Raw genomic sequence first — 5,000 nt, forward strand, 5'->3', positions numbered from 1 at the left:
ACAGAGTCTGCACAGATCAATAGGCTTAGGGAAAATCTCTCATTCATAATGGAATTACTGTTCAGATTGATGGCGTGTGGTTTGACTCGTAGCTACCATGATTGAGCCCAGACATAACAAAGACTTAGGACGTGTGTGAATGTTAAGGGCGAGTGTGTGCTTAGTTGAGGATGCTGCCAACATGTGTGTATATACGCTGAATTTGCTGTAAGAACTGGGTTCCATGATACTCCATTCTTGAAAACAAAGAGATAAAAAGCAATTACCTTTCCATAATGTGTTTCAAATAAGCCCTAGAGGACAGGGGAGGCATGTTTGGATGTGCTTATAAAACAGGGTCAAAGAGTCTCCCAAGAGTCCCTTTCGCTGAAATGGATTGATTCCTGCAAATGTGTACCCATCCTTGAAGAAACGACACAGCACAACACGTTCACACATATGTGCACACACCATTTCCTCCAACTGTCCTCCATGGACAAGTAAAACACACGCACACACAAACACACACAAACACAAACAAGAACAAACTCCACCTGCACCATTCCTCAAAGTAAGTCAACCCACACACACACACACACACACACACACACACAGACACACACCCCTCAAAGTAACAACGCCATCATGGGCGTAATCCCTCCAGCGGGATCTCCCTAATGTGATGAGGCAGTATTTCTAAAACAGGCGCATATAAAAACCAAAGCACTGGTGTCAAATAAAGGAGGTCGAGACGAGGGAGACAAACACAACAGAGCTGCCCGGCGACCACCAGGCCCCTGCGCACCACGGGCGTACCAAACAAGAGTCCCCTCCACGCGCACCACCACACCACGGGGGGTGGGGGGCTGGGAGAAAGTGCTGACGGCAGGGGCCTACTTTTGTGTCCCTCCTGCCCCCCACCCCCCAAACCCCCCCCCCCGCCCCACACACACACATACACGCACACACAAACATGCGCACCCTCCTTCGAAGGCTCGTCATAAAACAAACATGGGCCGTAAATTCTGCCTGATCCAGCCATAAAGCACCAGGGGGCCACAGGGAGAACTTTTGAGAGTTCAACCCAGGCAATAATAGCATCGCCGCTGGGAGCCGGCGGGTGATGAATCTCTCAGTGTTTGTTCGCGAGGGAGACGCAGGGGAACCGAGGAATAAATAACAACAGACAACACAACCTGGAGAATGTACGAGCAAAAAACGCTAACAAACAGAATATTGTCAAGTCGTGATTTGACCAATTCAGTGGTTTAAGTTATTCCATTTGAGGGCCTCCTGTCTTAATTCAATGGATTTAAATCATCATTACATTTCAGCCATGGCAGCCCTCATTCAGTAATATCCAGCACACACACACACAAACACACACACACACACACACACACAAACACACACACACACACACACACACACCCAGTACACACACATACACACAGTACACACACACCCAGTACACACACACACACACACAGTACACACACACACAGACACAAACAAACAAATAGTACATACACACAAACACACACACACACATATATACAGTACATGCGCATACACATCTACAGATCATACACACGGCGCACACACTCCATAACCACAGCGGGGCAAGGTGAAGCTGGTGTGTGGGTAAATCGTGATTACAGTGACAGAGCTGAGCAGCTGCTCCCTCCCACCTGAGCCTGAGCGCTGATGAATGACGGCCCCGGACCGGGCCCAGGGTGCTCCCACAGCTCCCTGATTGGCTAACGGGGCCCGCCACCATGTCGACTGGCAGTGTGACCGGCGTGGCAGTGCGGCGTTGGCTTGGAGGGGTGTTATGTGTCAGGGGGGTGGGGTGGGGTGGGGTGTGGCGGTGGAGTGAGTGAAAGGAGTAACCCGGTGGAGCGGAGGTGCAGTGGTCACACTCCAGCGGATGTTCATAGGGTGTGCCGTTGTAAATGTCTCTGAGTAAATCACACTCTAGGGGTTAGGGAGATCACCGCAAAGGGGGAAGAGGGGATGGAGGTGCTGGCTCGACGCACACACACACACACACACACACACACATAGAATGCACCATGGACACACACACACAGAGAATGCCACATGGATAAAAATCCACTAACATCCTGTGTAATGAACTCACAAACATACATACACACACAACACAAGAATATTATTATCAAAGCAATGGCACTACGAGATTAGACAAATAGTGTAAATTACTGCATTTGTCGACAAAATCCTGCATTTCAGCAAACCGTAGTTAGGGCAAACATAAGTGAAATGAAGTGTAATAGGATACTAACCCTGTTTAAGGTTGCCAGCATTTACTGTCATGTTATGTCAAAAAAAAAACAGAGAAGGCTATGGCCCCTGCTGTTTCTGATAGATTAAAGAATAAAGATTATGGATTGCAATTTGATTTGCAGGTCACCATGATGTGTCTTTCAATTAAAATGACTGACACTACTGAGGTATTTAGACAGTTGTAGACGGGCTGTGTAAAGGTGTGTAGAGCTCAGACTGAAGTTTACAAATACAATCGTGGACCTACGAAGACCAGCCATAGCTTAGAACAGCCGGTAACATAATCAGTTAGCCTACCTAAGACTTAGTATACAACCGGAATATTTTTTTCTATCGACAAACCAATCAAATTAATTTAAAAATATATTGTTTAAACAAAAGATTTAACACATTTTTATTTTTATTTACGGTTTATGGTTTATGGTTATTGTAGTTATTTAGCCTATTGCACTGTGAAAGTGTTTCTGTCACTTCAACAGTAAACTCCTTCCCCTGTAACGTCGAATGTACATTTTATTTCTCATAAGCTGAACTTGCTGTCACACTCTACAGATACTGCCCACTGTCCCTTATTGGTATTTTTGAATCTGCTTTTACTACTGTGATATTAAAATTGCAATTTATTATACTCTTGCCTATTGTGTGTGTTTTAACCAGTCACAAGCTTGAACGAACCTGTGCTAATTTAAATTCATTTTAATTACTGCCCTTCTGGGCTGGCGTAGTCGGCTACTTTCACTATTACCTAGTGGTAATTATTAGTATTTGCCTTTTCCGGCCCCTTACACTTGTTTTTAGCATGTTTTAACATTTGAGGTTTTAAATGCCTACACATTCCCAGTAACCTATGAAATTGAGTACCTTCGGTTTGGTGTATTCAGGCTACACTCACCGTAATGGCAGAGGCAGTCAAACCAACTTGCCAGTAATGGGTAGTTGTAGCATAATGTAAAATCCCATCTATATGTCCCCAGCACTTTTCAAAACAAAAGTATGCCCATGGGTCAGACAAAGGGTGTTGTAAAATGAAGTAAAACATAGCAGTCACACTACTGTGGAACAGAGCATATTGTACATGTATGAATGTTCAGAGACAACCCATACAATTAGATGGTTAACTAATATACTGATACCACTGAAACCATTTCAATATGTTGAGATGGTTTCATCATCCACTACCAAGGTTACAAGAAGCAGTGCCCGTGTATTCTCTCTGGCCCCACAGAACTTGCATCTCAGTGATGTAATCATGCAAACTGTTTATTACTGCTTATTGCATAGACACCCAAAACCACAAATCCCATTAACAACATTTACAAAATACCATCCCTGACCATTTTTACCCATGCGTCATCCCCTTTTTACTTGAATACAACCACCAAAGTGTGCCTACATAGAGTTGGAGGAAAGCTACTTTGTGAAAGCTAACAGTCTACCTTGTCCTGTGACACACACAATACACTGTGTGGCTTTGCTTGTAAGAGGGGTTGCATGTATGCCAGGCCTGTTGGCTTGATAACAGCAAGCAAGACAATGATAGAAAAGAAATTGGGTAATGAATTATCCCATTATCGATATGGGTATGTCACTGAATGTTACTCAGGGGACAGGTAAACTCTCTTTTCCGATATTCATTTCAACTGAACATTTGGCTTGCTTAACCAATGTAAACACAGACACAACTACACACACACACACACGAAACAAGCACACTCCTGCAATTTCTCTCTCTAGTGTATGTTCAATTCAATTCAATTTGATTTACATATTGCCAATAACAATTGAAATTGACTCAAGGCGCTTTACAGGGCCCAGAGCCAGAGCCCCCTAGAGCAGGCACCAAGGTAACAGTTGCAGGGAAAGAACCAGAACCCATTTCATAAATACATGTGATAATGGATTGCCTCACATGACACCCAAATTAGCTCATTAAGACCGGGTGCGATATTTGTGTGCTTCTCCCATTAGAGCCGAATGAGACGTGATCGTGTTTTAGACAATGTCATTAAGTGCCGTGATCGATGCATCATGATTCTCTGAAATACACGTGGAAAAGGCAAAATGCATTGCGAGGAATGTATCTTCCTTTTACTCTTTTTTTTTTTGTATCTCCCCCTCAAACCAACAAAAAGGGATCATGGCAGAGAGCACTGCTGGCCATGTCTAAACCTTCACTTCACTTTCACTTTCACTTTCACTTTTCACCTTCTTAGTCTACACAGGACGTGAGGAGATACAAAAGGGTCTTTCTCACTGTGTCATCATGGATCTAGCCAGACCTTACTCTGGGTTTAATCTGTTCATTTTCATGGGCAATTTTTACTCATGGGTGGAACTTTTCCAGGACATGAAGAGCCATGGATAGGATGCCTGCGGCCCTGTTTGTACTAACAGAAAGGGACCCCCCTCCCCCCCCCAAAAAAACGCTCAGCAAGCCACCTTTGATGGGAAAACATATGAATTCAAAGTGGCTCACATGTGAGAAAGAGTGAGAAACTCTATCAGAAGGGAAGGATCTGAAGGGGGTGCATTGACGCTAGTGTCACTGCAGACAGTGCAATGGCAGCAGACAGTGCAATTTGGCAAGCACATCCATCGACATATTCACCTACAGTAGATGGTGACTTCATGATGATGATGATTTCATGTCTCTATCTACTACAGAGGCTGAGAAATAAAGGTGAACTTCCTGTGAACAAAAGAAAACAGTTTTT

Source organism: Sprattus sprattus (genome assembly GCF_963457725.1).
Source record: "Sprattus sprattus genome assembly, chromosome: 3".
Classification (NCBI taxonomy): Eukaryota; Metazoa; Chordata; class Actinopteri; order Clupeiformes; family Clupeidae; genus Sprattus; species Sprattus sprattus.